Raw genomic sequence first — 7,458 nt, 5'->3', positions numbered from 1 at the left:
GCTGTTGAGTTTTGGTATATTTGAATTCAGTACCATTTATTTAAAATAAACCCAGAAAACACAAATTCAAGCAATTGCTACACATTGTCCTTCATTATCATCAATAGTTTACTAATTTCCATGGAAGAGATCTATAAATTATATTTCTGCTCATCCTTGTTGCCCCTGGGTGATGTTGTGTAATTCAGTTTCTATAGTACTCTAGCCATTAATATTCTGAAGTAGCAGTTATAATGACTTTACAGTCACATTCCCAATTATTACATTCCAGTTTCTCTTTATAGAGCATGTGCCTTGAAGTGCCACAGAAGAATAGTTCCGGTAAAGATGTGACGCAATTAAGATTTATTGCATTTATCCTTGTGCCGATGCTGTATTTTTAAAAAAAAATGCAAAATAAGTGCATTACATTCTGATAAAAATGTGTGGTGCTTTTATATCAAATGTTAAATTGAAATGTTTGAATATTTGAAATGACTTTTAAAAAAAAATTGGTGCTGTTCACTCCAGCTTGTATTTTTTTTCTTAAATCTTTATTGCACTTGGTCTGTGGGTGAGTCCAATTTTTCTTTAATAAATGGATTACATGTCCCATATTCAATATTTCTTCTGGTTTCTGGTGGAATTACTGGGCAACAGGGAACTGTCAGTTGGAGTAAATTTAAGTATGCAGGCATTTTTTTTTACAAATTTGTTTTTATTTTTACCTTTTTGAATATTGAAAAGTCTACTTCGGTAATAAACCTTTATTGGTGTTGGTTTTTAGGGGAAAAAATAATCACCCAGCTTTAATAACACAGATGTCAAATTGTGACTTGAAACTCTTGCATGTACTAATATAATGAGTTCATTGTATTAGAAAAGGCTTCAAAGGATATTAGTTTTGTTTTGTGAGATACATCAGTATAGTTTTTCAAGCTAAATATGTTTTATGTATTTCCCATCATTGAGATTTGATGAAATTCAATTTTTTTTGTGTACAAGCTCATCGGGTTGTGGGATGTTGACGCTGGAAAATGGAAAAGCATTCCATTTCGGGTAGCCATATCATGCATTCCTGGCTCAAATATAACATGGTAAAAGCTTTACCTTGTTCACCTTCATTGCTTTCTGTTTCCCTTCTCGTGTTTGATCAGGTATCTAATAAAACTCGCTTTCACAGCCACATCTCTTTCCTCGGCAACTGTCTCCAGCTCCGACTTATTCCACGTGGATTCCAACTTAAGTTCCACCCTTCATGTTTCGGATCCACCCATGATTACAGATATCTCCATAATATTCAGCGTTCTTCAATCCACTGCTGTTGCCGATTCCTGAGATCTGCGCTTAACGCGCTGCGCCGCCACATGCCCGCTCTCGACCGCTCTCTTCAGCAGCACCGACTCTCAGAGCTACTTCAGAGTTGTCCTGATCCGCAGTTCCATTTCACCCTTCGCCTCATCTGGCGCTTTAACAAAGAAACTTTTTTTCTTCCTTTATAGGTGTCCCTCCCTCCAATCTCACCCTTTGCCATGTTTTCACTATCCCCTCTGAGCTTCCCCCCTGTGACGCTGAATGATCAGTCCTCAGCAAAGGCCTCAGATTCATCCCCTTACGCCTCCACCTCAATGAATTTCGAGCTCGACACGATGCTGAGCTCTTCCGTCGCCTTCGTCTCTGTGCCCACTTCTTTGGCCAGGCATCTTTTCCCCCCTGCCCCCCGCACAGCGAACCCTTTCTCCTGCTTTCAGAATTCTCGTTCCACCTGGACCCCTCCCTCTGGCCACTTACATTCTCTTGATCTTTTCATTGGGAACTGCCGGCGTGACGTCGGCCGTCTCTACTCCCCTCACTCACTCTAACCTACCTCCCTCCAAACTAGCCGTTCTCTCGGGTACAACCCTGACACTGTCACTAAACCTGTTGACAAGGGCGGCGCTGTTGTTTTTGGCGAACAGACCTCTCCTTTGCGGAGGCTGAACGCCAACTCTCCAACACCTCCTCCTACCTCCCCCTGGACCATGACCCCACCACCGAACATCACGCCATAGTTTCCCAGACCGTCACTGACCTCATCTCCTCTGGGGATTTTCCCCCACGACCTCCAACCTCATAGTCCCCCAACCCTGCACAGCCCACTTCTACCTCCTTCCCAAGATCCACAAACAGGACTGCCTCGGTAGACCCATCGTTTCAGCCTGTTCTTACGCCACGGAACTTATTTCTTCCGATCTCGACTCTTTTTCTCCCCTTATCCAGTCTCTTCCGACCTACATCTGTGACTCTTCCGACGCCCTCCGCAATTTAAAAGTTTCCAGTTCCATGGCCCTAACCAGCTCCTTTTCACCATGGGTGTCCAGTCTCTCTACATCTCCATCCCCCACTAGAACGGCTTGCGGGCCCTTCGGTTCTTCCTTGAATGGAGGCTCAACCAATCCCCATCCACCATCATCCTCCTCCGCCTTGCTGAACTTATTCTTACGTTGAACGACTTCTCCTTTGACTCCACTCACTTCCTCTAAATAAAAGGTGTCTCTATGGGAACCCATATGGTGCCTAGCTATGCCTGCCTTTTTGTGGGATACGTGGAACATTCCTTGTTCTGGTCCCCTCCCTCACCTCTTTTTCCGTTACATTGATGACTGTATCGGTGCCGTTTCCTGCTCTCGCCCCGAAGTGGAAAATTTCATCAACTTTTCTTCCAATTTCCACCCTTTCCTCGCCTTCACATGGTCCCATCTTCGACTCTTCCCTTCCTCGAGAACTCTATCTCCATTTCTGGGGATAGGCTGTCAACCAATATCTACTATAAGCCCACCAACTCCCACAGCTAGTTTGATTACACTTCCTCCCACCCTGCTTCCTGTAAGGACTCTATTCCATTCTTCCAGTTTCTCCGTCTCTGTCGCATCTGTTCTGACGATGCCACCTTCCAAATCAGTGCTTCTTATATGTCTTCCTTTTTCCTCAACCGAGGATTCCCCTCCATTGTAGTTGACCGTGCCCTCGACCGTGTCCGTCCCATTTTCCGCACTTGTGCCCTCACTCCTTCCCCTCCCTCCCAGAACCATGATAGGGTCCCCCTTGTCTTCACCGTCCACCCCACCAGCTTCCACACCCTCCACCATTTCCGCCACCTCCAGCGTGATGCCACCACCAAACACACCTTCCCCTCCCCTTTCAGCATTGCGGAGGGAATGGCCCCTTCAGGACACCCTGGTCCATTCTTCCAACACTCGCTCTTCTCCCCATGGCACCTTCCCGTGCTAGCACAGGAGATGCAACACCTGCCCTTTCACCTCCTACCTTCCCACCATCCAGGGCCCCAAATACTCCTTCCAGGTGAAACAGCGATTTACTTGTACTTCTTTCAATTTAGTATACTGTATTCGCCGCTCACTATGCGGTCTCCTGTATTGGGGAGACCAAACACGGATTGGGTGATCGCTTTGCTGAGCACCTCCGCTCTGTCCATAAGTGTGACCCTGACCTTCCAGCCGCTTGCCATTTTAATTCTCCGTCCCACTCCCCTTCTCTGTCCTCGGCCTCCTTTACTGTTCCAATGAAGCACAAGGATCAGCACCTCATCTTCCGATTAGGCACTTTACAACCTTCTGAACTCAACATTGATTTCAGTAACTTCAGATCATAACCATTGCTCCCATTTTTTCGGATAGCAGGTGCTGGTAATGGTTCTGTTGTTACCATTTACAGCTCCTCTAGACCCATCTTTTGTTTCTTTACTTGTCCCATTACCTTGCACCATCATCCCTTTTGTCATTTAATTACTTCTGCCGTTCACCCTATCAATGACCTTCCCTTTTGTTCTTTTCTTTCCTCCCCTCCCCTTCCTTCGCCCCCCCCTCCCCCCGGCTTTATACATGCTTAAAAACTGTTAAATCTTTAATTTCTTCCAGTTCTGACGAAAGGTCATCGACCTGAAATGTTAACTCTTTCTTTCTCCACAGATGCTGCCTGACTTGCTGAGTACTTCCAGCATTTTCTGTTTTTATTTTAAATATAACTTGGGGTTGATAGAGTAAATTCACCTCCATTCTTCCTTGATGAAGTGACTAAACTTCACTGTTGTTGACCTTACAACAACACTTTCCTACTCCAGTTTTGTGCTGGGGCTCATACCCAATAGGAGCTCGGTTAGATTCATTTTACTTTGGATTCAAACTGAGATCACAAGGGGGAAAGGACAATGTCCTAACCCATGGTGCCACCCAGTTCTGCAGAAATGATCTTGAGTGATTTGTAGTCCTATCATTACCACTTACGTTTTGTTTGTATTAATTTAAAGAACATAAGAAATAGAAGCAGGAGTAGGCCATACAGCCCCTTGAGCCAGCTCCGCTGTTCAATAAGATCATGACTGATCTACCCCTCAACTCCACTTTGCCACGCTATCCTTGATGGCCCAGATAGTTATTGTACTACCAGGTGTGGTAATGAACCGTTCAGATCAGGTTCAATCCCTGGTCTGTGCTGAGTTAGTTGATCTCAACTAGTGGTAGGGGTGTTTAAAAATTGCCTAGGCTAAGGAGAGAAAAATTGCCCCAGACTCCAGCTTCTGATTGTGATCCAGTGACTAATGATGGAATGTGCAGGTGTGTGTAGATATGCTAAGATAAGACTAGCTCGATTGTGTTGTTCCCCCTTCCCCAGTGCTTAAATACACCATTGACACTTGTTTAAGCTTGCACATTAAAAAAGGTTATTTGGATGAGGTATGGGGAGTTGCCAGCACCCGTGGGACTGTACCCAACCACGAGTCAGTGGTGTCAGAGGAGGAGTGAGAAAAAATAATCACTTATGATGCGATGACAAATCTCATTAACAAGGTATAAATGGAACTTTCCTTTTGCAAAGATAGGGAAAAAATTCTGTACCATTCTGTATCTTGGGATTTCAAATCATAGTCTCCAATGGATTGATAGCCAGCAGAAGGAAGCTGGTTAGCCAGATTTTAAAGTTTGGTTGTTTCAGATGTGAAATCTTTGTGGATATCAGCTCATTAACACTTCTAAATCTTTGGTGTCAATAGTTCATAAAAGTCATCTAAAAGAGAGGTCTTAAAAAGTGATTACTATAATTCTTTCGATGATTTTCAGGACTTTAAAATGGCAATACAAAATTGGTGTGACAATTTTTAACCATAGTATGAACCCAAACTAATCATTTGATTTTTTTTTTAATACAGGAAAGGGGAGAATGGTGACATTTGCAGACTGATACAATTTAAGTATTTTATTGCATCTGTGACAAAACAAAAAATATCTGCCATAGGTTTGCACACAGCTTCTTAATGAGTGTATGTGTGGTTGGGGGATTTTTTGTGGTCAGGTTTTTTTTGAGTTGAAATGCATTGTCTTATTAAAAACCGTACGTATGGAGGTTTCGCAAAAGAAGTTGCATCAGAGAAAATAAAATTTGCCCAGCTGATTGCCCCAGTTCTAGGAAAACTGGGTAGAATTGCTTTTAAGTTGGGAAACCCACTGCTAAACTAGGGCTTTCTACAGTGTGGCTGTGACTACTAGTCTATGCTCGAGGTTAATTTTAAACAATGACAGGGTAATGCCTGTACATTTTAATGTGGGAAATGTAGGTTATAGCCTGGCCAGCTGTGAAATATGTATAAATTATAATAGTCTCGACCAGCAAGTTCTGGTTAGTGTCCGCCTCAAGCATAATATGAATCCTATTTCGTGGCTTGTAAATTGTCTTGCCATGACTTTCTTTTTATATCACGTTTAATATATTTTTGAAACACTTTTTTAATAATAGACTGTTATGAAGAACTAAAGCCTTTTTAAAATCTCATTGCTCCAGAAATTGCTAGAAAAATAATGGAGAATTAACCATTATTAGTTCATAAAAAATCCAGCAATTTATGGTGAAGAGACACGCCATGAGTTCCCGATTCTCCACAAATTGCTGGATGATTTATGCCACTCTGTCACTAGCCACGACAAACTGAAAAAAATTGCCACCTCAACATGAGCCTCCCCATTGAAATAAATTACGTGTCATGAAATTGCTGGATTTACGTTGTTAATGCAAATTAATCCTTCCGCAGCCATTTAGTGCTGGTAATTCAGGACCCTGTTAATGATATGATTTATGGTTCTGAACCTTGGAGGCCCTGAAAAGGAACAATAAAACTGGAGTCTCACTCCCGCAGGTAGTAAATTGTTCCTAGAGATTTATTAAAACTTTTAATCTATTTTGGCAGTATTTTTGTGTGAGTCTTGCCATCCACACATCTGTTCGTGTCGGAAGGCAATAATTTTCAGACACTCAAATGCAAATTAGATAGATTTCTTTCAGAAAATAACATTTTGGGATACAGTATATAAGTAATTTGAGACATGACGTGATAAGTGTAGTATGCTTGGGAGGAAAAAGGTGACTTTGGACCTACGGTTCCTAAAGCTCTTCACCACTGGTGTTTTCCTCACCTCATATCTGGGTCTTTTGTAGAGTAATTGATAGAGATTGATTACTATGATTATAATACATATAATTACTATTATTATAATAATTATATGTATTATTGTACCATGCAACTACCAGGATGGTAGAATGTGAACTAGATGGATCTTGATCTTTTTTCATCTAGCAATTCCTATGAAAGCAGTTCCACTGTTCCTGATCATGCTAATTCGACACTTCATGATTCACAAATGATTGTACATTTCACACACCTACCCTACCATTCATTCATAACTGCTCAAGGACCAATACAACAATTCCCAAACACAACTGGGTTACAATGTCCTTCTTCTGCTTGTTCCTTTTAATTTTTCTCTTACTTTTCCTTTCTGTCTCTTTTCTCTCTCCACTCTCGTTCCCCCTCTTTATTATTCTTCCTGTCTCTAATTTGACTCTAATTCACCCTATTTCCTTCTCCGTCATTCACTCTGTTTCTTCGTCTATCCTTTTGTTTCATTGGTGAAGGAGACAGACCATGGGGCACGACATTCATGAGGTCTCAGATGTGACGTTGACATTGCTACGCTATTATCAATTTGCATTTCCAGCAATTTGCGGCGTAAATATAGTGCGATCTGAAGGCTGAGGAAAAAAGTCCAGTTCGCGTAGCTCACCGTGAGATGTGCTATTCCAGCAGTTTCTGGGGCATTATGATATATGAACTACCTTTCTTAAATTTGGAAATTACTGACATCTATTAGAGTCATAGAGTCATAGAGAGTCATAGAGTTATACAGCACGGATAGAGGCCCTTCGGCCCATCGTGTCCGCGCCGGCCATCAGCCCTGTCTACTCTAATCCCATATTCCAGCATTTGGTCCGTAGCCTTGTATGCTATGGCATTTCAAGTGCTCATCCAAATGCTTCTTGAATGTTGTGAGGGTTCCTGCCTCCACAACCCTTTCAGGCAGTGAGTTCCAGACTCCAACCACCCTCTGGGTGAAAAAGTTCTTTCTCAAATCCCCTCTAAACCTCCCGCCT

This window comes from Heptranchias perlo, chromosome 1 (genome assembly GCF_035084215.1).
Source record: "Heptranchias perlo isolate sHepPer1 chromosome 1, sHepPer1.hap1, whole genome shotgun sequence".
NCBI lineage: Eukaryota > Metazoa > Chordata > Chondrichthyes > Hexanchiformes > Hexanchidae > Heptranchias > Heptranchias perlo.
This window is presented reverse-complemented; position numbering follows the sequence as displayed.